Source organism: Oryzias melastigma, linkage group LG14 (genome assembly GCF_002922805.2).
Source record: "Oryzias melastigma strain HK-1 linkage group LG14, ASM292280v2, whole genome shotgun sequence".
Taxonomy (NCBI): Eukaryota; Metazoa; Chordata; class Actinopteri; order Beloniformes; family Adrianichthyidae; genus Oryzias; species Oryzias melastigma.
Window position 1 is genome coordinate 28,956,535 of NC_050525.1, and position 6,357 is coordinate 28,962,891.

Genomic DNA, 6,357 nt, shown 5'->3' on the forward strand with positions numbered 1-6,357 from the left:
CGCTTCCGCGTCCAGTATTAACGAGGCGTTATATGGAATATTGGGTCAAAACTATTTATTAACACTCTTAATGTAATAACTGAATGTATTTATAGGTGTGCGGTGTTGGTTTTCAGGTGCCATCTTGGATGGATATGACATCATCGAGAGCTTACTAAATATAGAAAGATGGGCGGGACAAACGTCTGTCAGTCTGATCCCACATCAAAACAATAAAACTGGCCTCATGGCAGCTCAGTTCTGACCTCAGCTCAGTTTAAAACTATATTTTTATTATATTTATCATTAAATCTACTAATGAAAAAGTGAAAAAGTTTCACAGACACAAAAGAACTTGCTTAACAGAGTGAATGAGAATGATCATTTCTTCTGCTGGAACAGACTGATAAGTAGAACTTTCACTTCTAAATGTCAAAATGCTCCACATGTCGGCCTTCTTCTAAAGTGACACGCCAAAGCCTGAAGGAGTATCTGAGTAATTAGAAAAGGTAAAGGTAGCATATGAAGGATTAAATCCTTTTTACAAGAACAAAGAAGTATTGTGTTGTTACTTGGTGTGCTGTATGGCTGTATTACTGAGGCTTTGAAAAACATATTAAACTTTTGAAGATGCTAATAACTGGCCTGATAAAGTTCCTCTAATTTCTCTCGTTGGCTGTTTCTGTTAGATGTCACATCAACTTTAACATGTTCAGAACTCTAACATGATCTGAGATTAACCTGGACTTGTGACTCAAGGACTTGAAACTAGATTTTTGGGTAGAAATGTTGTCCAAAATCCACATTTCAGACCTCACCAAGCATGTTGGAGGTTAAAGTTCACCCGAGATTCACCAAAGCGCATCAGGACAAACTACATGACCTTTGGAGCCGTGTTCTTCACCACATGTTTGGGGTTAATGCCCGCTGACCTGTGTGGAGACGATGCAAAAATGTCAGCCTGTCAGAAGGAAAGCACGGCAGCGGAAGAATGATGATTTGAGCTGGATTTGTACAATTTGGATAGATATGCATTCATTTGCAAAACCACAGAAAATAAACTGTTTTGTCTGAACCTTCAAGTCCACTTGATGGTTCAAACCTTCAATCAAAGAGTACTCTGTGTGAGATATGATATTTCAGTAAAACTATTTAAACCAGGTGACAGAAAAAGAAGAACCAAAGCTCAGGTCTTGTTTTGGTCCTGTCTGAATGATCTGTTATTCACTCTTTCATAGCGACTGTGAAAACACAGAAAGTAGGAGAGTTTGGATGAAAATGTCTAAAAGCTGAAAATCCCATAAAAAAGCAATCCAAGGCTGCGTCTGATCTGAGGCTCCGGCGGCTGGTTCTCATGGAAGCTCAGGGGCCCGGACAGACATTCAGGTGTAATTAGAAGCGTGTGGTGCGGCGTGTCAGCCCGCGGCCTCAGTGCTTCTGTCTACACGTACAGAGAGATTCCGACCTGAACACACACTTTAAGTTGAGTCACAGTATATCACGGCCCGCGTCACAGCTCTGCTTTTACACTGATCTATGGGCTGTGAGAAACCGTGGGAGAAGGGCGTCCGCGGAGGACGCTCCTCAGGAACGGTGGGAGGAGAACGCCAGTCGCTCAAAGGTTTTGGTCTGCTGTGTTTGTGGAGATTTCACATCTCAGTCAGCAACATGTTCAAAAACATTATTCAGCTGGAAACGGTTTCCAGAAATGGTTTCTGCTGTCGACTCTGAAACAGAAACCAAACCAAAATTCACCAATAAAGCATTGAATGGGATTTATTTACCAAAATAAAATCAGAGATCAGAGCAAAGAAACTGAAAGACCCACTCTGATGAAAATGGTGTTTTTAACAAGTTCTTGTAGCATTTTATCAAAAAGAACATCCAGATTAAAACAGAATTTCTGAATATTTCTTTATTCAAATCGTGATGGATCAGAAACAAACGAAAACCTGCGGTTTGAAAAAACTCTGATTTGTAACACGGGGGAAGTTTCCAAGCTCCGCCCCATTCCGATACATCCAATCACAGACGAATAGATCCATTATTGTCTTTGTTTTCCTGGAATCTGGAGCTAAACTGGACAGCTGGATAGCTTCAGTTTTACTCACTGTATTGTTGCTATGCTAATGTTAGCTTGGGCTTATGAGGTGCTATAAGCTACCGGGAGATTGTAAACAAAGAGCTGATGGGAAGTAAGTGGAGGCTAACTTTAGCATCAACAGTCCCTTCCACAACTCGGAGGTGAATTTCTGATGAACTCTGCAGAAACTTTGTCCTAAATATTACAGATTTTTATGGCTAAAAACGGCATAATTACATACACACACACACATTTACATATATGTTATATATACATTATAAATGTGCGGCTAATTAAATGTAAGTAAATATGAATCTAAGTGGGCTAGGTGAAGGGCTGGCACCCAGGAGCCCAGGGTTCGATTCCAGGGTTGTCCACTGATCCCCACCCAGATTGGGTCCTTAGACCCTTGATGCTGCTGCCTAACTGGGTCCCTGTGCCCCTCAAGTACAGGGTTGTGTCAGGAAGGGCATCCGGCGTAAAAACTCTGCCAAATCACTGATGGGAAACAGTGGGTGCTGTTAGGCTGTGGAGACCCCGAAAGGGATAAGCTGAAAGTGAAAGAAGAAGACGTATATGTTATATAAACTTATATTCTATATATATATGTATAAAATATAAACGATACATATAAAAAACATTTAACAATAGAAAAAAATTGATTTGACCATAAAGAAACAAGAACATTTCAACATTAAAGCTTCAACTTGAAGGAAACACAAGAAATAACACTAAAAACTAGTACTGTCAACACTAACGCGTTAACACGCAATTCATTTTGTTGCTGTGGTTCAAGCTTCCACAGCGTGCATTTAATTTTTGATAATGCACACTTCATCACGCATTATCCCACTTAGACCATTTTCAATTACAAAAGAAATAAATATTCAACCAACAGACCACCTGATCTGTGCTCAAAAGCTGGATATTGTCATGGAAAATACCAAGCACTTAGTAATACTTCATGATTAATCAGATTTTTTAAAATCAGCACTACTAAAAACACAGGTTGTTTCAAACGGATAAATTAGAGTAAAAAGGAGAAACTTTTCAGTTATTTAACTGATGAGCCTGAAGAAGAGATTTGTTTGGATCTGTTGGGACAACAGAGACTTCATCCTCTTCTGGGTTGTATGCTGCTGGTTTTAGCAGAACTACCTGCTCAAAACTGAAAAGTGTTGGAAAAAACACCAATACACTGAGGGGATGTTGAGCTGAAATGTGCTCAGAATTTCAACCTTCAGAATTATAAAATGGACCCATTAAGCAGGACCGACCTGTACCATCGTAGGTTGTAGGTCCATAGAAAATTGGAAAGGACCAGTTAGGGCGGAGCCTCTGTCGTCACTCGATGACATCCAAGCATCCGACCAGCACTTTCCCCAACTCAAGATCCAAACTGAAAGTTGTCTCTTTTCGGCTAAAACATTTATTGGGGGAAACACTCTATGCAAAATACCAGAACCCAAATATGAAAAAAGGAGCTGATCCATGACCTCCATTGTTGCCATTCTCTTTCGCTGTAGTCAAATCGTCATGACGTCATCGGTCTACACCCCACATGCGCCTTAATCGTCCAACACTCAATGGAAATCCCAGTTGAGTTAGAGTCCGTGAAGGCTGCTCTCTCTCAGGTGATGGGAGGTTGTTTAAATATGAACAATCTTTACAGTTCAAGCTCTAATTTAGCATTAGAAAATGACAAAGCACAGAAGACAAATTCAGCTCGTCTCGGAGAGCTGCACAGTCACACTCGACACAGCGCTAACGTGAAGCTGATTATCGACCCAGAGACCCATACGGACGCAGGTGTGTCATGCAGTCACTTCAGTGGTTAAAAGATTCCAAACTGTCGCGTCACCCAGAGAACGAGGTGCTGAGCACATTAGAACCAGAGAATCTTGCTTGAATCCTCACGTTCATGTTTGTAAAAGTATTATGCTGCATCACAGTCTTTTCCCCCAGTTTCTTGACCGAGTTTCCCCCAAACCTTTTTTCTCCACGCAGAAAAGTCGTCATCAGACCCCAGGAGTCCCAGCGTTTCTCCTCCCAGGTTTCCACCTTGTTATCTCCAGGGGAAATCTTCCAGGACAGAAGCAGATACGGCTTCAGCAGAGGACAGACTTGGCCTCCGTCCATTCAGCTGGGATGTTAGGAGCATGAGATCTCTGATAGCAGAGCAGCCCCAAACAGCAGTGACACATGCAGAGCCAGCCATAAATCGCCTCCACAGCTCAGTGAGAATGAGAAACAATGAGTGGCTGAGGCCAATGGCCAGATGTGCGGCGGTGCGGCTGAAGAGCCGGACAGATTTATGGCCTCTTCTTTAATGAGGTAACATCCTTTTCACTCATAAGACTTTTAAGAACTTATTTCTGCGGCTCCCACGTGCAATCCGGCTGCAGGTGAGGCAAAGATGCAAGACGGAGGGCGGAGGAATGAAAGTAAGATGCAAAAATGAAAGTCTTAGTCGCTCTGACGTCATTCGAGCGGCCAGTAAAGTCAGGAGTGCTGGGAGTAAAAGGGAGGCTGGGAACAGAACATAAACAGTGCAAAAATGATCTATGCTGCATTTTGTGAATGGAAAGATTAGAAGTTTTTATCCTGCAGACGATGGGAAAACCCAAAATCACAGATAGAAACGGCATGAGGTCATCAGAAATGTGTGGAACGTTTTCACACAGACTCCGTCCTCGTGTGCGTTTGGTCTCGTTAAAGCTCTGCATCTGAGATGATGACGGGTCCTGAATGACGTCATTGAGAGAATCTACGGAGGCTCTGGAGGTCCAATCACGTCTACAAATCCTTCAAACTTACAAATGAACATGAAATTAAATGATTTATTTCCTTTTTTAAAAAAAGGCTTTACATTTTAGAAATCAAAACAAAATTCCAAAAACTAAAATGTACAAAAGAGATTTCAGAAATCAAAAAATAGGAAATAGGAATTTTGATTTCTGGAAATTACTTTTGTTTTCTGTAACGTTTCCTTTTTACTGCAGAAAAGGAAATAAGCGTTTAAAAAAATAATAGTAATTAAAGACGACAGATCAGTTTGTTTCTGTTGCACCAAAGTCACCTGAACGCGCCGCGAGAGAAAACTGACTCACATAATCTGAGATTGGTTTAATCGAACTTTCTAGTCTAACAGGCTAATTGAAAGTCTCGTTAAAGAACAGAAATGTTCTCAAACAGCAGAACTACATGAGTGTCTGCTGTGGGTTTTACTTTCTCCATTTTTAGAATGTGGCACGTTTGGGGGAAAAACGGAGTCTAGAAATTAGAAAAAGATTATTACTTTTAATATAGTTCTTTAAATGTTTGTAGCACGTTTATGTCTATTTTAATATATAATAAAATGTGCTTCATTAATTAATTGATCCTGATGTTAATCTGTAAAATTCACAAGTTCTTTGTATTTAAGCCATTTTTTATCTTGAAAGAATAAAAAAAATATTGATTGAAACAGTCAGAGTGGAAAGACTTGGTGTGATCAATGCATAACCAGGTACCAGAATGTGGTCTGACACGGACTCGCTTCATTAAGGAGCGTCTAACCTGAAGGAAATGTTTCCTGGGTGTGGAGTTCCTGCCGCCTCTTCAGGGGCACAAGGACGGCATGCCATGTGCGAACCTGCAGCTGCCCTGTAGACGCTCCTGCAGCCGCCCTGCAGCCGCCCTGCAGCCGCTCCTGCAGCCGCCCTGCAGCCGCCCTGCAGCCGCTCCTGCAGCCGCTCCCGCAGACGCTCCTGCACCACTCGTGCAGCCGCTCCTGCAGACGCTCGTGCAGACGGTCGTGCAGACGCTCCTGCAGACCCTCCTGCAGCCGCCATGCAGTTGCCCGTGCAGCCGGTCCTGCAGTCGGTCCTGCAGACGCTCCTGCAGCCGCCCTGCAGCCGCCATGCAGCTGCCCGTGCAGCCGCTCCTGCAGACGCACCTGCAGACGCTCCTGCACCACTCGTGCAGCCGCTCCTGCAGACGCTCCTGCAGACGCTCCTGCAGACGCTCCTGCACCACTCGTGCAGCCGCTCCTGCAGACGCTCCTGCAGACGCTCCTGCAGACACTTGCACTGTTTGCTGACACAAAGTTGGGTGGTCCTCCTCTGCAGACGTCTGGCCACCATTTCCCAGAATTCTCAGAATGTGATCAGACTGCAGACCTGATGAAGGTGTTTGTTGTTGCTGAGTGGGCGTCGCCAGGCGGATTGGGTTCAGTGATGAATGGATGTAAAACATGCTTCTGTATTGTTGGAGCTTCAGCAGCTGCTGCTCATGCTGTCAGTGTTTTTCTTTGT